General features: G+C 44.0%; 1 protein-coding gene across 3 annotated transcripts in view; it reads right to left on the bottom strand.

The window, feature by feature from the left end:
* Positions 1-24,355, bottom strand: part of THRA (thyroid hormone receptor alpha) — a 268,232-nt gene extending 243,877 nt beyond the window's left edge. The window contains exon 1 of one of the 3 annotated variants that reach the window (XM_033917906.1): positions 24,257-24,355. The gene's annotated coding sequence lies outside the window, so the exon portion shown is untranslated. Of the gene's footprint in view, positions 1-23,080; positions 23,323-24,256 lie in introns of those variants that run through there. The other 2 variants (XM_033917907.1, XM_033917908.1) reach the window with 2 other exon arrangements.
* Between the last annotated feature and the right edge of the window lie 319 nt (positions 24,356-24,674).

The following is a 24,674-nucleotide window of genomic DNA, read 5'->3' as shown; positions in this document are numbered from 1 at the left end:
GCAAGAAATTACCTCCATCCCTGCCCATCCCCATAAAAAGCAGCAATTACATCTGACAGGATCATCAATTCCACAGTTTCTTTTGTGTTTGCGCTGCTGTTTTCCTTGTGGAATCTCTTTGGTGGAATCCTTTTTTTTGTTTTCTGTTCAGGTAATTAACTTATAAACCCCCTCTTTTACTAAGGCCGACGTGTCCATTATATTATATGGACGAACCCTGCTTCCAAAGCCTTCCATCCCCGTGGGAGTCCCATTGGCTAAAGGGGGGGTCCCTGTGGGAGTCCCGTGAGTTAGGGGGGGATTCCCACAGGACTCCCGCGGACCCGCGGGACTCCCGCAATCCCCATTCCCATGTAGACCTCTAGAACGGAGAAAGAAGGAGACCCTGGCAAGTAAGTTATCAGAAGACAACCAGAGCCTGGGACCAACAAGATTTGAATGACCAGACAACAAAAGGTAGAAAAACTAATTTTATTTTCCCTTTTGTGATTACAATATGTCAGATTTGAAACGTGTATCCTGCCAGAGCTGGTGTTAGACCACAAATGTGAGCTAGGATTTAAGAGAGAGAGGAAAAGTATTTTTTGTTTGTTTATTTTGTTTACACCACAGTGCCAGTGTGGTTAGGAGAAGGCAAAGGGAATGAAGAGGCTATAAAATAAACCCACCAGGATGTTTGGAAAAAAAAAACACCCAATTGGGCAGGAAAATCGAATCGAAAAACCAATTCAGTAGGCTGAATCGAATCAAATCGAAATTTTTTTTCCTGAATCGGGCAGCACTAATATTTAGTTCAACACACTTGGCACATTGTGTGTGAAGTTTCTGTAACCCTTCTGAAAAACTCTCTGATGTCTGGTCACTGAAATACTGCTCCACTGTTGCAATCACCTCCAAAATCACTCAAAAATTATTGCCCTTTCAAACTCTTTTTAATATTTGGAAACGGGAAATAGTCAGATGGAGCAAGATCTGATGAGTAGGGTGGATGGTCTATGTACTGAAACCCCAGCTGCATCAAAACATCCATCGTTTTGCCAGCCTTGTGAGCAGGTGCATTGTCTTGCAAAACGAATTCCTTTCTGAAGCTTCCCTCTCCTTTTTTTTCTTTCAATGCCTCCTTTAATTGGTACAGCAAGTTACACTAGTATTCTGCATCCCAAAACGCTGTGGCCATGACTTTTCCTGCTAAATTTTGGATCTTGAATTTCCTTGGCCTTGGAAAACCTGAGTGCCACCACTGCATGGACTGTTTTGTCGCAGGATCATAGTGGTGTAACCATGTTTCATCAACAGTAATTAGTCGTTCCAAAATGTTGGCACCAGTTCACTGAAAATGCTGCAAAATCAACTTGGAAGTGTCCACTCGACATTGTTTCTCATTAGCATTTAGACATTAGGGCATCCACTTGGCTGACAGCTTTTGCATACCCTGCTGCTCGTGGATTATACACCCAACATGTTCCCTGGATATGTGTAGTGTCTCAGCAATTGTTTTAGCTGATATTCACTGATCTGCCAAATCAGGTCATGGACATGGTCAACAATTTCAGGAGCTGACAACATTCGAGGCCTCCCAAACCTTGCCGCATCTTCGGTCTTGAAATTTCCATGCTGAAAGTTTGCACACCACTTCTTCACTGTGGAGTATGATGGGCATTTATCACTCAATGTGTGCATCATACATTCATGGATTTCCTTTGGAGTTTTCTTCTGCAGGAATAGGAACTTCATGATGGCTCTGAGTTCCATACTTGAAAATTCCATACTTTTCGTTGACATGGTTCAATCAATGATCTGAAACAATGTCAAAATAACACTCAGGATTTAGGAAGTTGGTTGGGTTGAGAACTTTTTAGCATACCCTCATGACTTGCCCAGGATCACAAGAAACAGCTCAGGGTTTGAATACATAACCTCAGGGTGCTGAGCTGTAGCTCTAACCCACTACGCCACCTTCTCCCCATCTACTTTAGTGCAGTACTCATGTTTGAAATGCTGTTGAGATTTTTAAAGCTCTTCCCCCCCCCTCAAAAAAATAGCTAGGGATTCTCTGTGCATTTCCCAGACTTTACCCCTCATTCCCCACCCCTTCAGCTTTGTTTTACTCCAAGGTTTTACCCTCACTCCCCCCAGCTAAGGATCCTCAGTACTTCTCTCAAGCTTTACCCCCACCTACCCCCCACCCACTCTCTTCCCCAAATAAGGATCCCCTGTGCTTCTCCCAGGCTTTATCCCTTCCCCTCCAGCTAAGGAGCCCCTGTGCTTCTCCCAGGTTTTATCCCCCACTCTCCAACCCCCCCAATCATGAACCCCAGTTCTGGAATTTATCTTCTATTGAACAGTGGTGGAAGGGTCTAGTGGAAGAGCTTCCTCTGGGGAGTACTGGAGATTATCACATCTAGTTGCTATCACAGTAAACAGCTCAGGATAAAGAGGGACAGATTGCACTTTGTTCTGAAGGAACCTGTAGTAAAGATCTGAAAATCCTCACCCTCTCTCTTATTCTCTGCAATGTATAAATTCTTTCCAGCTTATGGCTTCAGGGCATCCAGCAAGAAGTGATCTGGGTTTCATTACTCTAGCTTTTTCTCCCCAGATCACAATCGTTAACCCCGGTCCGATTTTCTTTCCTGGATCCAGAACAAAACAGCAGCCTACCTCCATTTCTTTCATTCCGCTCTCCCCTGGACAGTTGCCATAGGCAGGACAGGGGCCAAAAATGGGAACACAGGGGTGGGAGTAATGCTTGCTTTTAAATTGTTATTACTATAGAGACTGTGTCTGGCTTCAGACAATAAGCAAAAGTGTATTCTTATGCCAACTGAACAAAATGTCTTCCAGATTACTCTAAGGATGGGACCCTACTCTGAAGTCAATTTTCTCTTAGGAACAGATAAGAATTAGGAGACTTGAACAGCATCTGCTGGAATAAATGGTTCTTCTCCCAAATTACTCCAGAGGATGCCTGGAATTAAAATAAACAAAACCCACATCTCTCTCTGTAGATTTAGTGAACTCAGGAGAATAGGTAGGAAGGACTCTGCCTCCTTAGGTGAGTATGTATAGGCAAACATGTTGGATTCCCTGACCGGGAGGTTAAGCAGAGGCCTGGAATAACTGAGAGCTCCCTTTTAGACTTCCCATATGTGGCAGTCTGTCCCGTTTGTTTTAGAAGATAGGCAGAGTTCTTCTATATATCCCTGGTAAGATGTGCAGGCAGGTTACAGGGTTAAATAAAGGGAGATCATTGATTAGGTTTTCTGATGGAATCCATCATGGGTTTTGGGCTCCTAGAGGTGGATGGGGGATTGAGAGCTCAATTAACATTTGAATTTACCTAGGGATAACAATTGGCAATTAAGCAAGACTCTATATTTAAACACCTGGGAAGTACTGGGAAATGAATAATATAGATCTCAGAGTTAGACAGATCATATATGTTTAGTCAAATAACCTGAAGAATCTCCCCATACGAGACCTAATTAATTGCCCCAGCATTGTGCACTGTCCACTGGCTGCCAATTGACAAACAATATATATTCAAAGGCCTAGTAATGGCCTATAAACTTTTCTTCAACATGGTACTGGCCTATATGGCCTCCAAACTTCCATCCTACACCTCAAATCAGCCGCTTCACTAGCAAGAAGAAAAGCGATTTCATGTGCTCTCAGGACCACCCTCCACCTTGAGAATGCCAGAAAAAGATCTTACTCGCACTTTCTACTGCGCCTCTGGAACAAACTACCTACCCACATAAGATCATTAGAACTTCAGAAAGGCAATAAGAACTTGCTTCTTCCCCGACCCTCTGTGAGAGAGTGTGCCAATCCAAATTCCTCGAAGCTTCTGACAAAGTGCCCCAACCCTCTACTGTCTCAAGTCTCAAACGCTATGTACTTCGTCCTATGTCTGACCATGCCATGTTTTCTCAATGTTCTTCCGCACTCTTGTCATACATTTTCGCCATCTTTGTCCTACTAAACTATCCATTATATTTGCCATATTATGTCTGCCATGCTTCAATCTCTCATGCCAAGTTTACCACTCCATGTCTTCCATGCTATGTTTCGTCATGCATGCTGGCTTTTACCATTTTTGCCAAATCGCGTCACACTATGTTAGCCATTTGTCGTAATACTGTTTGCCATGCTATATTTTGCCATGCTCTAATTTGCAGTACTATGTTCGCCATACTGTGTCTCACCCCACCATTTTTTATCATATTATGTTTTACCATGCTTTGTTAACTATGGGCTCCTTTTACAAAGCCGTGCTAGCGGTTTAACGCACGTAATAGCACGCGCTAAACCGCCTGCTGCGCTAGCCACTACCGCCTCCTTTTGAGCAGGCGGTAGTTTTTCGGCCAGCGCAGGGGTTAGCGCGTGATGAAAAGTCGCACATGTTAAACCCGCTAGCGTGGCTTTGTAAAAGGAGCCCTATGTTTTGCCAACTCTGTCAGACAATGTTTGCCATGCAATCTTCTGCCATACTTTGTCAGAGCGTAGCACTGGAGTTAGAGCTACAGCCTCAGCACCTTGAGTGAGGGTTCAAACCTAAGCTGCACGTCACTTGCTCCCCTATTGCTCCAGGTATATTAGATAGATTGTGAACTCGTCGGGACAGACAGGGAAAAATGCTTGAATATCTGAATAAATTCATGAATGAATAAATAAATAAATAAATAAATACAAGATTTAAACCATTCTGAGCCTCTTCTACTGCTCCAGGACACCTCTATTATCACCTTTTGAGCCATCCAGTCCTAGAAGTAATGCACACTGTATACTCGCACTCATCCCCAGAACTAAATTTTTGTCCTTCAGTCCTAGGAGGTCATCAGGCTTTATCTGTGTCTATCCCTCCAAACGCTCCAGTCCTACAGCTGACAGACTCCTCAGACCACCACCTTTACCTTCTATAGAGTCCCTAGAAATGTAAGCAGGGCTGTGGAATCGGTTATAGGGACAGGATTAGATGTACCTAGAGGACAAAGGGATTGAGGGGTACAGATAGGAGTAGAAATAAGGTTATAGGGACAGGATTAGAGGTAAATTATAAAATTAGTCAGAGACCACTGTTCAGGCAGTGGACCTGATGGGCCGCCGCAGGAGCGGACCGCTGGGCAGGATGGACCTCTGGTCTGCCCCAGCAGAGGCAACTTCTTATGTTCAACTCCTCTGTTTCTGGTACCCGCGACTCCAACTCCAGGTACCCAAAATGTCTCCGACTCCACAGCCCTGAATCTAAGGTTCATTGCCCTTTAAGAAGAATCTGAAGGAAGAAATGATGCATCTTCTAGTAGAGTGCATAAGTACATCTTTGAGGTCACCACACCATGGCTAGCAGATTGCTTCTGAAGACAGAACCTGCAACGTTGTAAATCCTTTTTACAAATTGGAAATGACTAATCTCTTTCTGTGTGAGGCAAGCATGAACCATACCAGCTTTCTACTGCAAAATGCTGCAGATACCAACATATCTACCAACTCATATCTTGACTCCTGTGACAAGTCGGAAGACCAAATGTATCAGGCACAGGAATTCTGGAAACCACAGTAAGGTCCAGCTGACTCACTGCTTCTCCAGACTGAGAAAAGAATCACCCAACCAAAACCGTGGGCATGTATCTGCCCTAGTTTAATATTGTATCTCAAAATTTCAGCCAGTTCCAGATGTACTCCTACCTTCCAGGAAATCAGCAATGCCAAAAAGTTACTCTCCCCCTCACCCACCCCCTTAAAAAAAACAAAAAAAACAATATCCCACTCCATCTTCAATGGAACTGGAGTCTGGTCCTGGGTTTTTTACATTCCATGCCACTACTACAGACTTTTAGCTCCAAGAAGTGAACTTCCTTTCACAAACCTAGGTAAGTGACCAGTGTCTTAAAGTGAAGGAAAGCTATCACTGAATATCCTACCCTCCCACTTCCAGAGCAGCTCAACCCATCAAAGATGATGCCCCTCCAATACTTACCTTCACAGATATCTGCTTGTGATGGAAATCTCTGAACTCTTGTGCTCTAAGACTAACCCACCTTCTCTCGTCTGTACTTTCTACACAGCCCATCTGTTCCTCCTGTACTGGTTCTGGGATGGTAAAGAGCGTGAAAGAGAAGGGGAGGCTCGTGTGTGTTTGTGCACTCTCTTATGCTGTAGGAAGCAGGATACAAGGGGACATACAATAGAGGTCTACAAAATCCTGAATGGCATAGAATGGGCAAACATGAATCAATTGTTTATCCTTTAAAAAAAAATAAGGAAATCATTTTTCACTCAACAAACAGTGAAGCTCACTCTGGAACTTGTTACCAGAGGATGCGGTAACAGCAGTTATCGTAGCTGGATTTAAAAAATGCTTGGGCAAGTTCCTGGAGGAAAAGGCCATAGTATGCTATTGAGAAAGAAATGGGGACAATCACAGCTGTCCTGGGATTGGTAGCATGGAACTTCACTATTGAGATTCTGCCAGGTACTTGCAACCTTGATTGACCATTGTAGACGTTGGATACTGCGCTAGATAGACCGTCGTCCTGCCTCAGTATGGCAATCCTTATGTTATTATTACAGTATGTTAGCATGAGTGGTTTGAAGAGGATAAAAGATAAATCAATTTGAATAATTATAAGAAGATTGAAGAAGAAATCGATGAGTGAATAATTTAGTTTGAAAATATATCATTTCTCTTCCTCATCATTTTTGTGATTAGGGTAATTTATCTTTGACATATCGTGAGTGTGTGTTGTAATTATTACAGTATGTAGCCAAGTATCTACCATTTTTAATGTCATTCTGCCTGCTCAGCAGAAAGAGTTCTCCATTTACATTTATTACATCAAACCAATTTAAGTTCACCAGAACCATTAAAGCCATTTGGGTGAAGTCTCTAGAAGACTGCACCCATTTTCCACTCCTCTGGCACAATTCTGAATAAGCTAGGACTGATACAATCGGAACAGGGTTTTTGTGAAGCGACTCTGCGGAAATAATAATTTCTAAGCATCCCTGGCCTTTCAGAGCCTGGTGAACACTGCAGTGGGACAGGTCCCACTCATTTACTATATTTGAATAATTAAATACAAGCTAGAGGTACAAGGTTCCTCCATGTTCCAGCTTAAAGCTGCAAAGCAAACATCAGAAGAATATTTCCTTCTATAAACCGCATGCCTCCCAGATGTGCAGAGAAAGCAGCACGCCAGCTTGTTAATGCTATTTAAAATGTGGTCATGTGAGAAGAGGGAAGCAAAGGGGCGAACTTATGCCAAGGGGCAGAAAGCACCTAAATTGCTTCTTGCACCCCAAGCAAGAAAGTATCGCAAGAGCTGGCATCACATTGAGTAATCGTGGCTCTAGGCAGACGCCAGCTACTGGGAAGAGGGCGAGGTTCAGATCTCTCAAGAAACTCACCTTTTTCCTGAGTGAATGGGAGTCTTCAGTGAGCAGGAGCCCTCCTCCCGTCTCCTGCTTCAGGGAGAATGCTGCTGCCAGCATTTTGCTTGTGTTGACCAACTAGTGGAAATCTTGGACACTGGCCATGAACTTTGATATTTTCACAGTAGGGCCTGGCATGAGCAAGAGATGAAGAAGCTTATGACTGGCCCATGATTCTGTAATAAAACTGCAGGCACCTTATAGCATAAAAGAAGAGGCCTTCAGTAAGCCAGTGGAAACTGGTATGGCATTTCTGGTGTTACTGGTGTGACAACACCCAGTGAGAACTGTTTACTGAGGAAGGACTGAGGCCATGGCTGCATCATCCCCATTCACAAGGGCACAATGGACTAATCACACATGCACCTGTGTCTGTTCATCCACCTCTCTGTACATATGTAGTGGCACTAGAAAAGGTTCTAAGAAGAGCGACCAAGATGATAAAGGGGATGGAACTCCTCTCGTATGAGGAAAGACTAAAACAGTTAGGGCTCTTCAGCTTGGAAAAGAGACGACCAAGGGGAGATATGATTGAAGTCTACAAAATCCTGAGTGGAGTAGAACAAGTGGATCGATTTTTCACTCCGTCAAAAATTACAAAACTAGGGGACACTCGATTAAGTTACAGGGAAATACTTTTAAAACCAATAGGAGGAAATATTTTTTTTACTTCATTGAATAGTTAAGCTCTGGAACATGTTGTACAATCACACTTCTGCCGCAGGGTAGGATGGGATATGGTGGGACAAATTTGATTTTATTTGGGGGGGGCAGGGCACTTTTGGACACAGCAAAGACCCTTTCACTATGTTGCCCTGATACAGCTACCTTTCTCCTCCCCCCAGTACCTGTTGTTCCTGATGGTAATATGTACACTGAACACACTCCACAAAAATAAATAATAAAATGAAAATAAAATACCAAAATAGAACATATTAAACAGAATAAAATGTGCAATATTCAGGGGAATATAAGCAGATACTTTAATATTCCCAGTCAAACATCATCCTTTTGGCCATGTGAACAGTGATGTCCAACAGCAGTGGACAGTAGTGCTGCCCAATTCGAATCGATTTGTTTTCTTTAAAAAATCAGGCTTTCTGATTCACTGACCAACCCTCCTCCCTGCATACCTTCGGGCCTCCTAAAGCAGGAGTAGCAGCGCTCTGGCAGCAAAAAGCCTGTCCTAAGTGCTGCCTCTTGCTGGCCGTCTACTGCCGCTGCTGCTTTAGCAGGCCCGATGTCAGAGCTCAAGGGGGTGGTGGGGAGAAATGGGGGGTGTCGGTCAGGAAGTGCTGCATAGGCGCTAGCACTGTGGGTACCCTCGGCTCCGTGGCTTTAGGGGGTTCCCGGAAGGCCAGCATGTTTTCCCCTACTCCCCACCATTGTCCGGCCTCCCAGTCTTACTTTCAAAACTAATTACGGCCTGCAGAGGACGCCTGGTGATTTAGTGATTCTAGCAGGCTGCCATCAGTCTCTACTGTACATTCCCTCTGCTTTGGTCCATCCCAGAACAAAACAGGACGTGATGTTAGACGAGGTGTGGGATCACAGTAGAGAGAATGTGCGACGTAAGACAACGGCAGCCTGCTAGAATCACTACATCACCGGCAATCCTCTGCAGGCCATAATTAGTTTTGAAAGCGAGACGGCGGAGAAAAGGGGGAAGCATGCCAGCTTTCAGGGGGGCCACCTGGTGTAGCTATTAGAAGTACACGGAGGAGGGATTCTAAAGAGAGGGGCATATGCCGAACTGAGGGTGGGAGGTGGGGAAAAAATAATGGATCTTAAAACAGAGGAGAGTGAGATAGATGGTAGACAATGGAATGGAGGAAGGGAGGGAAAAGAAAGGGAGAGAAGTTGAACCCAAGGGATAGTGTGGAGGAGGGGGGATAGAAATACTGGATGGAGGGAGTAGTAATTAGAGAAATGCTGGACTGCGGGGATGGAGACAAAAAAAAGGAGAGGTGCCCAGACCTTCGTAGGAGGAAAGGAAACGGAGGAGAAGGACAGAGATGGAAGATGGATGATGAGCACAGAGAAAGAAGAAAACATCAAATGGGCAGGAGACCCTGGCAAGTGAGTTAACAGAAGATGAACAGAAACCAGAGCCTGGGACCAACATGATTTGAATAATGACCAGACAATAAAAGGTAGAAAAAATAATTTTATTTTCTATTTTCTGATTACAATATGTCAGATTTGAAATGTGTATCCTGCCAGAACTGGTGTTAAGACAGTGAATGTGAGCTAGGACCTAACAGAGAGAGGAAAAGTCTTTTTTGTTTGTTTGTTTACACCACAGCGCCAGCATGGGTAGGAGAGGTTAAAGGGGGTGGGGTGGGTGAAGAGGCTACAAAATAATCACACCAGGATATTTGAAAAAAACAAAACAAAAAAAACAACAACACCCAATTGGGCAGGAAGATTGAATCGAATCAAAAAATCGATTCAATAGGCTGAATTGAATCAAATTGAAAATTTTTTCCCTGAACTGAGCAGCCCTAGTGGACAGAAATCTAATGATTTGCCCATCAAAATCATTTGCCCATCGGTGTCTTAGTAATTTTGCTAAATGGCCACCAGGATTCAGGTTTGCTGCCCTTTAGTTTAATGCCGAGTTACCAAATAAGTTTGGATTATGAATTATCTGCACCTAATGGTTAGAGCAGCAGGCTGAGAACTGGGGAACCAATGGAAAAAAGTAGGGTTGTACATATCTGTTTTTGAGGACTTAATGCAATATAAATTAGAGTAGACTCTCTGTTAACCGGAACTCAAGCAACCAGAACTCTCAAGCAACCAGCAAAATAAATCAAAGAAATATGGTAATACTTTAAATAAAAATGAAATTAAAACAATTTCTGGCAGAAATTTAAGTGTAAACTTGGCATGCCACACTTGAGTATGCCCACGCTTTGCTTACCACATGTCCGGTAGTTTGTCTGGAACAGTTTTTTTTTGTTTTTTAAAAAATATTTTTATTGAAATAATTTTTTATATTTCAAACCTACACGCCAAACAGAACAACATCACTACAAAGTCAACAGCAAACAACGCAAGGACCTCCATGTTGATCCTTCATGGAGGCCTAAAATACCCAAAACACCCCCTTCCTCCCAGAAAAACCCACCCAACCCAACTCCCCCCCTCCCCCCCCCCACCCCCACATACACACACCTCCACCCACCCCAGCACTCCAGTGTCAAAAGTTCAGGAGAGAACTTCTGGCTCTATAGGGACAGGCCTTCTCACATAGGGGCTCAAATTATCTGAAATTTCCTCTAGGGACCAGGGCCACCCTTACGTACATCCAGGTATTCAAATTTATGTCTGGAACAATTTATGGTATGGCATAGTATGGGGTATAATATTAGTTAGGCCTATATTTAATACTAACTCTCAAGCAACCAGAAACTACATTTATCCAGCATCTATCAATCCCTATGGGTGCCAGTTAACTGAGAGTCTACTGTACTACCTTTTACCCTGGATGCTCTCTCTCTCTCTCTTTTTTTTTTTTTTTAAGTCCCTTGTTAAACCCTACTTTTTTCAATTGGCTTCTTCTATCATGAGAAGCCAGGTTCAAATTCAACTGCCACTCCATGAGATCTTGAGTAAGTCACTTAATCCCCCAATGCCTCAGGTACAGAAAAATATTTAGTGCACCTGAATGTAACACATCTAGACTAGAGCTACTACTGAGAATGCTGTGAGCTGAATCCAAATCCAATATTAGGCAATATTCAAAAAGGTCACTCCGAACCTATAAACACAAATTTAAAGTACCATAACCGCACTAACTTCTACAAGTCACATAGCAGGGGCTTACCTATTAAAAGGCAGCATCGTATATACTGCAATGCACCTATTGGGCAAACTGAACAAGCAATATTAGTACAGATCCATCCTTTTCAGACATTCATTGCTACACAATACCTGGCCTTTTTATACATAGAAAGACAAATAGGCCCTCAGTAAGTAAAGAATAAGTAACCACAAATAAAAATAGAAATATGTAGGCCAAAATTTAACTAAAACATCAATGAGGCAGTTATTAAACTTGGAAGATACCAAGCTCCAGCATCCGATGCAACACCAGAGAAATAAAAACTGTAACTCTTCTCCCTTGAAAAGAGGAGACTGAGAGGGGACATGATCGAAACATTATGTCTTCTGTTTTCCCCACCCCCATATCCCTGAGGCTCCTCCATCAACAGTATCGATGTGTGCAGCAGCAGTACACTTAAGGTCTGAGGTGGAGACTTTGACTGCAGCAGGTGGGAAGGCTGTGTAGCAAGAAGCCTGAATTTAGAGAAGAAACCTCAGTATCCTAATTAACATGAAGACTACGGTACATCTCACTGCAATCAAAGCACCAGAAAAGCTCTCTTCCTACAAAGAAGGTACCAAAAAATAACAACAACCCACTGTGTATATTTTATACTGCAATTCAAACACTACAAAAAAAATAAATCCACTCTGGGGAAAAAGGAAGAAGTGGGAGAAAGAGCAAAAGGGAACTGGACAAAGCAAGAACCCCGTAGTATCAGGGCTGTGGAGTCGGAGTCGGAGGAAATTTTGGGTACCTGGAGTCAGAGTCAGAAGTACAAAAAACTGAGGAGTCAGAGTCGGAACATTTATCTACCGACTCCATTTTTGAACTTGGCATACCAATCACGAGCGATTCTTTCAGCTATAGCACCCACTATATACACAGCACAAATGTTGCGAGCAGCTTCTGCGGCCTTAGAACCTTGATTAAAAGCAAAAAGAAGGTGGTGTCGAAAATGCTCATTTCTCTCAACTTGACATTCCATTTTAACTATCTGAAAATTAACCAGTGCTGTGGAATCAGAGTCGAGGAGTCGGAGTCAGAGGAAATTTTGGGTACCTGGAGTCGGAGTCTGAAGTACAAAAAACTGAGGAGTCGGAGTCGGAACATTTATCTACCGACTCCACAGCCCTGCATAGTATGACTGCTGGAAATGCCCAGGGTTGTCACTGAAGAAAAAAAAAAAAAAGAGATATGGGAAAGATCGCTGCCCCAGAAATCCTTACCAGACCACTATCTCAGAGCAGAAAAAGAAAGATTTGTATGGGGCTCCATCCAGGAATAAAGCAGAAAACCTGGATGTTCCACAAAAACAGGAGAAAAAAACCCAAAACAAACAAAACAACAAGATAAGGAGTGAACCTGATGTACTGGATCAAGCAAGTTTATTCCAACATGCAAACTAGCATCAAAATGTTCAAAACTGACAGCCTCATACAGCAAAGGTCTACAGGTATCGTTGAAGTATACCACATTGTCCATATGTGAAGACCAGTGTCTCTCAAACTGTGTGCCCCGGAGAGATTCCGGAATTTTACTTTGTTTTTAAAAATTCCCTTCGTAAGTATACCCTTATGTACATTGCATAGGCAAGAGTCTATCAATGTTATGTCTGCAGGTGTAAGGAAACAACTGTCCAGACAAGCATTATTCTTTGACATGATTGATCCTTGAAAATTAACAGCAAGTAATTTTAGTTTTATTAAGTTATCCTAATTTGAACAACAAAGCAATCGAGGCTTTGTTACCGTTTGGATCTTCTTATCTTTGCAAACTTGGATTTTCAACTCTGACAGAAATTAAATTGAAAAAAATAAAAGAGAGAGAACGACTGCAGATGGTGGATGATGAAATGCATGTTTACTAGTTGACTTTCGAGCCATGTTTTGAGTTAATTTGCACTCAAAAACAAGCACATCTATCTACTTTAGTTTCACCATTGTTACAATTACCCATGCATAGCTTAAAGAACTTTAAATAACTCAAATTAATTTTGGGGGGGAGGATTTTTCAATTTTACAATGTGCTGCGAAAACCGTTTACTCCATTTAGTGGGCCGTGAAAACATTTGAGAGACGAGATGTAGGCCTTTGTTGTATGAGGCTACCAATTTCATTGTCTGTCAATTTTGAACATTTTGATGTTATTTTGCATGTTGAAATAAACTTGCTTAATCCAGTACATCGGTTCCATTCCTTGTCTTGGGGTTTTTTTTGGGGGGTCCAACCAGGAATACCATCAGGAACCCCCACCCCCAATCCCAAACTGCCTCAGTACACAGCAACATCTAAAGTTTTGGGGGTCCAACCAGGAATACCATCAGGAACCCCCACCCCCAATCCCAAACTGCCTCAGTACACAGCAACATCTAAAATTTTGGGGGTCCAACCAGGAATACCATCAGGAACCCCCACCCCCAATCCCAAACTGCCTTAGTACACAGCAACATCTAAAGTGAAAGAGAGGTGACAAGCCAAATGAGCGAGTTCAGAAGATACCTTGAGAAAGATAGAACTGACTGACACAGGTAGGTGTACCCTGGTACAGGCTGGCATAGCTTAGCATGGACAGAAACATATCCAGATATTCAGTCATTTTTACAGGATTGTACAGACTTGGTACCTGTGTCAGTCAGTTCTATCTTTCTCAAGGTATCTTCTGAAGTTAATCAAAGAAAGTTAGATCAAGTGGACCACTAAAAAAGAAGACGTGATCCAAGAAAAATACAGGTCTCAAAAAGGACCCCATTCTCCACATCCCTTATTATCCCACTCCTGCGCATGTTTCCATGGCCTTGCGCTGAGCAGGTCTTTTCACTGGATTGTCTCAATTTCAGACGGGATTAATTGGACCTTAATTGTTTGTTTGTTTTTAATTATTTTGGTTTTTGCTCTCATCTGTTTTGGTTTAATGATATTTTGATTTAGTTCTCTTGTGTTTGGTTTTCATCTTTGTCCTTTTTACATTTTACTATTTGAATTCTTGAAGTTTTTGTGAAATCTTGTTAATAAATGTTTAATATGGTGCTTTAGTTAGATTGTGAGCCCTTTTAGACAGATAGGAAAGTTTTTAACCACCTTGATCTGACAATTATTATATAAATAAATAAAACATACATACATTACAAGAGTATGCACTAGTGACCCCTACAGAAACTTACATACTGTATATAATCAAATATATAAACTGAGATACCATTTTCACAGTCAGCGTATGATCTCGCACCCACCAGACCAGCAGCTAACATACATATCCATTCTCCCACCCTCCCAAATGAAAATAACCCACCCTAGGCCTACTGTGGTCTAGTGGGCACGTTGAGCCCACTCGCTCCTATTCTCCGCAGTAAAGATGGATGCCGAGACTTCCAGCAGCAGTCTCGTGAGGCTCTCCAGCCTCATGAGACTGTTGATTCTTTCTTCACAGTAAAAGATGGCCACTCGGCGGCCTCATGAGATTGCCAATGGAAAGCTTGGCGGCCATCTTTACTGCGGGGAAAGAATGGGCAGGAGCGAATAAGAATCACTCCGGCCCCAATGCACCAACAGACCACCAGGAAATCACGTTAGGCCTGGGGCGGATTCGGAGGGCTTACGGTGGAGGCGGGGGAAGACTCAAATATAAACTAAGACCCCCACTGTGCATCATTTTTGTGGGCCAAAAATCTCTGTTTATATTTGAGTACTTATGGTATATAACCTGTATATTACAGACATACCAGAGCAGATGCTGCCGACCTTAACACACCTGTTACCTCATGTCACCAAAGCATTCATGCCCACTGTCGGTCTACAACCGCATTTCACTTTAGTAATAATCACCTGTGAGCCATTACCTGGAACTACTCATTACAATGGTCACCTGATACCTACCACAAATCATTATGGGATCTGCAGCATTACCTGTCTTAGCATGGGCAGCATAAGTACCCACTACAAATACACACACACGCACATAGAATATTCTGTTTTCAGTTTGTATTCTCAGTATCTGTTCCGGGGCAGAGCACTCTGCTTATTTGTTGTTTAGGGAAGTAACCTTGAAAGAGATTTGGGTGTCCTGGTGGATGCAACAATGAAGTCAACGGCGCAATGCGCAGCAGCCGCGAAGAAGGCGAACAGAATGTTGGGTATTATTAAAAATGGTATTACGACCAGAACGAGAGAAGTCATCCTGCCGTTGTATCGGGCAATGGTGTGCCCGCACCTGGAGTACTGTGTTCAGTATTGGTCACCGCACCTTAAGAAGGATATGGCAATACTTGAGAGGGTCCAGAGGAGAGCGACACGAATGATTAAGGGCATGGAAAACCTTTCATACGCTGAAAGGTTGGAGAAGCTGGAGCTCTTCTCCCTGGAAAAGCGGAGACTCAGAGGAGACATGATAGAGACCTACAAGATCATGAAGGGCATAGAGAAAGTGGAGAGAGACAGATTCTTCAAACTTTCAAAACATAAAAGAACAAGAGGGCATTCGGAAAAATTAGAAGGGGATAGATTCAAAACAAATGCTAGGAAGTTTTTCTTTACTCAGCGGGTGGTGGACACCTGGAATGCGCTTCCAGAGGATGTAATAGGGCAGGGTACGGTACTGGGGTTTAAGAAAGGATTGGACAATTTCCTGTTGGAAAAGGGGATAGAGGGGTATAGATAGAGGATTATTACGCAGGTTCTGGACCTGTTGGGCCGCCGCGTGAGCGGACTGCTGGGCACGATGGACCTCAGGTCTGACCCGGCAGAGGCATTGCTTATGTGCTTAGGGCTGTCCATAAAAACTTAAAATTGGAAAACACTGTAAATTGAATTTGATCATGCTTGATCAGAAAAAAAAATTTAATTTTTTTTTTTTTTTTTAAAAGCTCATTTTGCGGTGACTCAAACCTACTGATTACATAAAGCTGTTTTTACTTAAAATTTGCTATTATTTTTGCTTAATGGAGCAAATTTCTTGGTATCATAGCTATAACTTTTCTGTTTTTACACCTACCAATGATACATTGATAAAAAGGCATATCTTATTAAGCTCCACCACCCCCCTCCCACCTTTAACTAAACTGCAGTAGAGGCTACTACCACAGCCTGGGGTGCAAAATGCCCCTACGCTCAAGAATTCCTATGAGTGCAGAGCATTTAATGCTTCGAGCTGCAGTAGAAACCTCTACAGTGACATAGTAAAACGAAGAGGACGTGTATGTGTAAATGAACTTTCAATACCTGTGCTTTAGTGTAAAAAAAAAAAAAAAAGGCTATGGCTGAAAACTCCTTTTATCCCTCAGTCATCTAGCGGCCCAAACAAATCTCTTCCCAGCTTCTTGCTCTTAATATACCTAAAAAAAGTTTTTACTGTGTGATTTTGCTTCCAGTGCAATCTTCTTTTCAAGGTCTCTCTTTGCATTCCTTATTGGCGCTTTGCTTTTGACTTGACATTCCTTTTGCTGTTTACAATTATTTTCACTCAGATCCTTCCACTTAGCTTCCTTCATCTCACTTGTTAACCATATTGGCCGCTGTTTGGTTTTCCTTCCTCCTTTTTTAATACAAGGAATATATCTAGTCTGGGCTTCCAGGATGGTATTTTTAAATAACATCCCTGCCAAAAATTAGGTAGTTCCAAGTCAAATAGATGCTGGCACTGTCATCTCGATATAGGGACACTGGATCATCTGCTTTTCTTTTGTCCCTTGATACTTAAATTTTGGCTATCCATTTGGAGTCAATGAGGACCGAGAGTCTAATAACTTCCCTTAACAACAAATTACTTTTCATCATGACGGGAGTTGCTGTACAACTGGAACAATTGGGATTAAACTATAGTTTTTGGTGGGAATCCTTGTGCCAAACTTATAAATTTGAACATATGAGAGCAACTTATAAATTTGAACATATGAGGACATTATAAAAAATTTAAGGATGTTTGGGGACCTATTGACAAAATTTTGTAAAGATTGGTTATTGGATTTAGCCCTTTGATTATATGCATCTAAGATGGGTGGGTGGGTGGGAGGGGGGTATGTAATTAATTTATTATTGGATTGCAAGGTTGTTTATCAAGTTCCAAGTTCAAGTTTAATAAGGTTTTTGATTGATCGCTTAATCATATTTCTGAGCAATGAACATAATAAAAATTACAATGTTTGGGGAATACAATACAATATAATATTTAACAATAATTAAGTCCATACAGGACTATTAACAGACTTAAATCCATAAACACAAGGAAGGAAAGGGAAGTGAACTACAAAATATTTAAAGGAAAGTAGAACAATCAAGGAAAATACATAAGGCATTAGATTAAATGTTAAATGTTCAATTGCATTAGATTAAATGTTTTTAAATTTTTAGGAAGGATGGGTGGGGATGGGGAAGGGGTTATGTATTTATTGTATCATTATAAGGAATTGAGTGCTGTCTATTGAATTAATTGATTGATAATATGTTGCACTTTATGCTGGTTTTAAAATGAATAAAGATTAAAAATAAATAAATAACATCCCCCGCCTGATGTATATTTTTGACCTTTGCAGCTGCACCTCTAAATTTATTTTTTAACATTCTCTTCATGTTGTCATAGGCCCCTTTATTTAAAGTTAAGTCTGCTATATTAGCTAATACCTAAACACTTGGGGGCCTGTTTTACAAAGCCGCTCTAGTGGCTCCAGCGCAGTATCGGCCCCGAAACCCATAGAGATTTAAAGGGCTTCGGGGCTGTTGCCACAAGGCAGCTGCTAGTGCGGCTTTCTAAAATAGGCCCTTACACTTTGTAGCAGTCATCGACCAATGCCATTGCAAACACTCAAGCATTCAACGTCTTGAACACTGTGTCTGTGTTTTGCAGTCAATCTTCTAGGGCAGACACGCATGTGTGTGGTGGTGGTACTTGAGCGGCTGTCTCTCTTCTATGGAAAGACGTGCGTGTGTGGGGAGGTGGTGCTTCAGTAGCTGTCTCTCTTCTATGGCAGCTGTCTCTCTTCTATGTCAGACGTGCGTGTGGTAGTGTTTCAGCAGCTGTCTCTCTTCTATGTCAGACGTGCGTGTGGTAGTGTTTCAGCAGCTGTCTCTCTTCTATGGCAGGCATGCGTGTGTGTGGTGGAGTGCTTGAGCAGCCATCTCTCTTCTATGGCAGACGTGCGTGTGTGTGGTGGTGGTGCTTCAGCAGCTGTCTCTCTTCTATGGAAAGACGTGCGTGTGTGTGGTGGTGGTGCTTCAGTAGCTGCTCTCTTCTATGGCAGCTGTCTCTCTTCTATGTCAGACGTGCGTGTGGTAGTGTTTCAGCAGCTGTCTCTCTTCTATGGCAGGCATGCGTGTGTGTGGTGGAGTGCTTGAGCAGCCATCTCTCTTCTATGGCAGACGTGCGTGTGTGTGGTGGTGGTGCTTCAGCAGCTGTCTCTCTTCTATGGCAGACGTGCGTGTATGTGGTGGTGGTGCTTGAGCGGCTGTCTCTCTTCTACGGAAAGACATGCGTGTGTGTGGTGGTGGTGCTTGAGCGGCTGTCTCTCTTCTACGGAAAGACATGCGTGGTGGTGGTGCTTGAGCGGCTGTCTCTCTTCTACGGAAAGACATGCGTGTGTGTGGTGGTGGTGCTTGAGCGGCTGTCTCTCTTCTACGGAAAGACATGCGTGTGTGGTGGTGGTGCTTGAGCGGCTGTCTCTCTTCTACGGAAAGACATGCGTGTGTGTGGTGGTGGTGCTTGAGCGGCTGTCTCTCTTCTACGGAAAGATATGCGTGTGTGTGGTGGTGGTGCTTGAGCGACTGTCTCTCTTCTACGGAAAGACGCGCGTGTGTGTGGTGGTGGTGCTTGAGCGTCTGTCTCTCTTCTATGGCAGACGTGCGTGTGCGTGGTGGTGGTGGTGCTTCAGCAGCTGTCTCTCTTCTATGGCAGACGCGCGTGTGCGTGGTGGTGGTGGTGCTTGAGCGGCTGTCTCTCTTCTAGGGCAGACGCGCGTGTGCGTGGTGGTGGTGCTTGAGCGGCTGTCTCTCTTCTCGGGCAGACGCGCGTGTGCGTGGTGGTGGTGGTGCTTGAGCGGCTGTCTCTCTTCTAGGGCAGACGCGTGTGTGCGTGGTGGTGGTGCTTGAGCGGCTGTCTCTCTTCTAGGGCAGACGCGCGTGTGCGTGGTGGTGGTGCTTGAGCGGCTGTCTCTCTTCTAGGGCAGACGCGCGTGTGCGTGGTGCTTGAGCGGCTGTCTCTCTTCTAGGGCAGACGCACGTGTGCGTGGTGGTGGTGCTTGAGCGGCTCTCTCTCTTCTAGGGCAGACGCGCGTGTGTGTGTGGTAGTGGTGCTTGAGCAGCTATCTCTCTTCTAGGGCAGACGCGCGTGTGTGTGTGGTAGTATTTCAGCAGCTGTCTCTCTTCTATAGCAGACGTACGTGTGTGTGGTAGTGTTTCAGCAGCTGTCTCTCTTCTATAGCAGACGTACGTGTGTGTGGTAGTGTTTCAGCAGCTGTCTCTCTCCTATAGCAGACGTACGTGTGTGTGGTAGTGTTTCAGCAGCTGTCTCTCTCCTATAGCAGACGTACGTGTGTGTGGTAGTGTTTCAGCAGCTGTCTCTCTCCTATAGCAGACGTACGTGTGTGTGGTAGTGTTTCAGCAGCTGTCTCTCTCCTATAGCAGACGTACGTGTGTGTGGTAGTGTTTCAGCAGCTGTCTCTCTCCTATAGCAGACGTACGTGTGTTTGGTAGTGTTTCAGCAGCTGTCTCTCTCCTATAGCAAACGTACGTGTGTGTGGTAGTGTTTCAGCAGCTGTCTCTCTCCTATAGCAGACGTACGTGTGTGTGGTAGTGTTTCAGCAGCTGTCTCTCTCCTATAGCAGACGTACGTGTGTGTGGTAGTGTTTCAGCAGCTGTCTCTCTCCTATAGCAGACGTACGTGTGTGTGGTAGTGTTTCAGCAGCTGTCTCTCTCCTATAGCAGACGTACGTGTGTGTGGTAGTGTTTCAGCAGCTGTCTCTCTCCTATAGCAGACGTACGTGTGTGTGGTAGTGTTTCAGCAGCTGTCTCTCTCCTATAGCAGACGTACGTGTGTGTGGTAGTGTTTCAGCAGCGGTCTCTCTTCTATAGCAGACGTGTGTGTGTGCTCTGCTGCTATCTCTTCTAAGGTGGAAAACTGTATGTGGTGGTACTGTCTCTCTTTTCTGGCAGTGCACGGTGTGTGTTTGTTAGTAAGTGTGCAATTGAGGTTGTGGATCTGCGGCTGTCCCTCTCTTCTCCGACAGCACACTGTTTGTGTTGTGTACGCACGCTGTGATGCTTCTGCTGTTCTTTCTCTCTTCTCCAGCAGCGCACTGTGTGTGTATATGTGTATGGTGGCAGTGCCACTGCTGTCTCTTCTATGGCAGAACCCTGTGGTGGTGCTGCTGATGCTCATGCTATCTCTATTCTGCGGTAGACAGTGTATGTGCGCACTTGTGTAGTATTGCTGCTCTCCTTACTGCTCCTGTTCTGTGGTTGGGCAGTGAGAGTTTACGCATTAAGAGTAGATAGATGCTGTGCCCACTGGTGTTGCCACAACTTAAACAATTTATTTGTTGCTTCCGCTCGCCTGTAATGATAAAAAAAACTCTCTCTTCTGACCTCAAAGTCACCAACGGTCAGAAGCCTGTGACATCACAATGGCAGGATAAGGCTTTTCAGATTGGAAATCAACAGAAGCAAAATTGTCAGGGTATAAAGCACAGGCAAGGTCCTCTCCCTGCTTAATCAGGGATCCAGAGTTACAGACACCCAACTTCAGTACGGCTCGTACTTAAGAACGCGGTTGCGGCTTCATTTGATTTCACTGAGCAGTATACACTTCTCCTGTAGCAGATTCAGGAATGATGCAGGGCCACGTTAAGAACAGTGTGTGGTTGTGCATGCCGCTGTACCTTAGAGGGAGCACAGATAGGGACAGTTGGTCATTTTGTCAGCTGGGAGCAGAGGTAAGCAGCAAGAATCTTAAAATCTACAAGTTCTGAGTTACATACAAATCCAACTTAAGAACAGCTTTAAAAACATAGCTCGTTCTTAACCTGGGGACTACCTGTACACAAAAAGAAAAAAAGTTTCTGACCACCATTATGTGAACGGCATACAAGAAAATAGACTGGAAAGGGGATTGGACCTTTTTTGCCTGCTGCATATTCAGGCATGCTTTTGCACGCAAAATCTTACTGCAAAATTGCAATTTAAGACAGAGTATCAAAGTGAGATTCCATCCATCCAACTTGTAGACAAAATGGTTTACCCTTTTGGGCTGCTATAAGACAAGGTGTAAGGAAGGGCTTCTCTCATAGCAATACTGGGACAAAGCAATGGTCCTTCTAGACCAGTATCCTGTTTCCACTGTGGCCAACCCAGGTCACATGTACCTGGTAAAAACCCAAACAGTAGTAAAATTCTATGCTACCAATCCAGAGCATGCAGTGGCTTCCCCCATATCTGTCTCAACAAGAGAGTATGGACTTTTCCTACAGAAAAGTGTCCAAATCTTTTTTTAAACCCATTCACGTTAACTGCTGTTACCACACATCCTCTGGCAATGCATTCCAGACCTTAAATATTCTCTGAGTGAAAAAAAAAAAAAACATTTCCTCCCATTGGTTTTAAAATTTATTTCCCTATAATATTGAATGTCCTCTAGTCTTTGTAATTTTTGAAGGAGTCAAAAATAAATCGATATCACTTATATCTATCTATCTGTTGTACACCACTCAGGATTTTGTAGACTTCAATTATATCTCCCCTCAGCAGTCTCTTTTCCAAGATGAAGAGCCCTAACCTCATTTTTTTTAAACCCCTCCCCTTTATGAAGCCACGTCAGAGGGCTTTTTTTTTATCACCAACCATGGCTTTCCTATGAGCATCAGAGCTTTTACCGCCGCAGCTGGCAGTAAACCCCCCCCCAAAAAAAAAAAACAAAAAAAACCATAATGCAGCTTCATAAAAGAGGTGGGCGGTGGGGTTTAAGTATAAGAGGTGGCCGTCCTGGTGAAATAGACCATTCCAGTTTTTTTGCATTTGATAAAAGGAATGGAGCATCTCATACTTAAACCTCACCCCTTTTATGAAGCTGCGCTAGGGTTTTGTTTTGTTTTTTTTACTGCCAGCTGCGGTGGTAAAAGCTCTGATGCTCATAGGAACTCTATGAGCATTACAGCTTTTACTGCCATGGTTGGCGATTAAAAAAAACCTCTATCTGCTCTTTTAATCTCTTCTAATTACATTATATATACATATATTTTTTTAGATACAGTGACCAGAATTGAACAAAATACTCAAGGCATTACAGGCTTGCATCAGTATGTGAAAGTATCAGTGCATAGAGCTAATTACTTGTGCAACCATAAAAGGCTTTCAACCAGACATTCAGTAAACAACCTACAAACAGAGCAGTCGATAAACAAACGAAAAAGCCATCATTCTCTTTACAGATCTCAGCCAGGAAAGAAAGAAAAAAAAGGAGCCACCAAGAGAAAAATATAAATTTACAAACTCAGCAGAGGGCTGAAGGTAAACATGTGCATCAAAGGGCAGAAGGCGTGCAGCACGTTTGATTTCCGTTGCATGCAGGCGCTGAAAGCTGTAGTATTAGCTACACTCGAATATTTGCCTCGGATTGGGTGTTATTTTTCCCTCTTGGGAGCTTCTTCTTTGATTTCCTTTCCGTGTTGTTTAATAAATATTATGTCCCACGTTTTAAAAATAGAAAAACTGGGCTCATTTTATATAGGGCCTCCTCCCCCCCCCCCATATCTATCTCGAGTTTCTCGCTTGTTTACGTGTATCCGTGCAAGCTTGCACGGGGCTCTTCCGATAGCGATCTGCACCGCCCATTTACCAAGCGAGAAGAACTGCTGTTACTGGAGAACATTCACAGAACTCTCAGAAGGCGACGTGAAAAATTGAGACGAGAACCGGAAGGGGGCGCTATCTAGCTCGTGCTGGCTGTTTCCAGGTCTTTAAGAAATACTGTACTGCAAACGGAGGGGAGGGGAAATGACGTCTGCAGCGCGGGCAGAAGACCCTTTGGCGAGAGGGTGACCGTCCCGCCCGAACATTCGCTTCGCAATCGCGTTAAGCTCGGACTAGGCTGCTTAGAGGAAGCCTCCCAGACCAAATGATGTAAAAAAACAAAAAAAAAAAAAAAACCCGCTCGTTTGGAAGGGAATGTTTAAACACAGCCACCAACCCTGACGTGACACCTGCAAGACTTCAAAGCCCCCTCTTAGAGATCTAAGGAGAAATATGAAGCGGATGTACCGCTCACGTTGGCTCCGGCCGAGGCCGCACGTGTCCCTGAGAAAGGCTGCGGGCTGTCCAGGATGTCCTGACAGCCGCCCCCAACCCCCCCCCCTCCCTTTCCAAGTGCGCCAGTTTTACAACTGGAAAATACACTGCTGGCATCCCAAAGACGAAAATGCAACTAACAGACCAGCAGTAACGGGGAAATGGGTGGGAGAGAGATCTGCCTCGCTGCTGGCGAAAGAGATTTGGAGCATTGCGCGATGCTTGTCACAGAGGGGGGGGGGGGGAGTTCGAGTGCGCCGCCCCCTCCACGCAAAAAAAAAAAGTCACGCACGCACAAATTGATCTGCTGATTTGCCATAGAAAGTCCTAAAAGCTCAAGAAACAGGCAGAAGCGAGGATCCCCGCCCCAGTGCAACCCCAAATTGCGACATGTGTCTAAAAGACGGTAATAACAGCCCTCTCGCTCCCTCCTTCTCCTCCCCACTAGTGATCCATTAAGCCCCGTGGATCTACAGACACGGGTCGATATGTCACAGGTACAGCCACCCCAAGAGGTAAAATAAAACCAGCTGCCATCCGCCAACTCTGAAGCAAAAAAAAAAAAAAAACAACGCATCTGGGGCAGACACTTTTCAAGCCCCCTGAGTCAGCGCAAATCTCACGGAGCCGACCTGACCACTTCCCGCCCCCCCCCCTCCCCTCCCCTCCCCCATCTGTTTGCCATCCGGGGAGGCCAAGATCCGTGCCTCTCTCACTCCCAGCTTACCTCCTTCAGCCCGCGGTGGGGGCGCTACCTCCAACGATCCGCAGATCCAGTCGATGTTTTCTGTCTTTCCTTCCCAGCCTGTGAGGCCGAAAACAAAATCGGAAAGGGAAAAAAGCCAGCCCTGCCCCCACCCCCCCTTACAGAGCTCCGCCCTTCCTTAAGCCCCACCCACTTTCCCCAGAGCTCCGCCTCCGTTCTGTTAAAAGTTATTGCGTTGTTCCCTGCGCACATCTCCCGTTGTTTCCCGAATGAAGATTTTTGGTTAGCCGCCCGTTTTGGCACCGAAATTGATCTTTCTTAAGGAAATCAAAGTTTAGATGGCTTTTTTCGAAGCTGTTTCTGAAGATTAGGGGAACTCATAGGAGTGGGACGCATGTTGGTGACAAGTTTCAAGGAGACATGGGTTCTCCTAGTGGCT

This window comes from Geotrypetes seraphini, chromosome 13, assembly GCF_902459505.1.
Source record: "Geotrypetes seraphini chromosome 13, aGeoSer1.1, whole genome shotgun sequence".
Taxonomy (NCBI): Eukaryota; Metazoa; Chordata; class Amphibia; order Gymnophiona; family Dermophiidae; genus Geotrypetes; species Geotrypetes seraphini.
Note: the sequence above shows the minus strand (reverse complement) of the source record. Positions and strands in the feature narration are given on the sequence as shown.